The sequence below is a fragment of the Nycticebus coucang genome, chromosome 3 (genome assembly GCF_027406575.1).
Source record: "Nycticebus coucang isolate mNycCou1 chromosome 3, mNycCou1.pri, whole genome shotgun sequence".
Taxonomy (NCBI): domain Eukaryota; kingdom Metazoa; phylum Chordata; class Mammalia; order Primates; family Lorisidae; genus Nycticebus; species Nycticebus coucang.
In genome coordinates this window covers 7,430,723-7,431,241 of record NC_069782.1, presented here as the reverse complement: position 1 = coordinate 7,431,241, position 519 = coordinate 7,430,723, and positions in this window count along the sequence as shown.

The window sequence follows — 519 nt, the reverse complement described above, 5'->3', positions numbered from 1 at the left end:
CCTGGCAGCTGGGACAGGGCTGAATGGGAGGCATTGTCGGCAGCTGACTGGGGCTTCCCAGTGGAGGTGAAGGAGGGGCAGGCCAGGCTGGAGTTACAGGGCCTCCTGCCCGGCACCTGGCCAGGGCTGCAGCTCAGGCCAGAGTCCCAGGGCCAGGTTGTGTGTCAGCAGCCCTGGGGTCCTCTGGACTCCCCTGGGCAGAGCCTTGGTTTCCTGGTCTCTGAAAAACACGTATGTATGAACTAGTCCTTAGGGTTGTTGTGGGTGTTAAGGTCAGCATCCAGCACATGGTGCTCAAGAAAGTTAACTCTTCCCCCTTTAATTGTGCTTAGGTGTTTACACACGTTATTTAATACTGTGCATACATTGTTCTGAAAATTCACTTTTTTCACTCAACATCTCATTATTAGGAGTTATCCAAGTTGATGCCTCTGAATCATACTTATTCTTTTTTTTTTTTTTTTTTTGAGGCAGAGCCTCAAGCTGTCGCCCTGGGTAGAGTCCTGTGGCATCACAGCT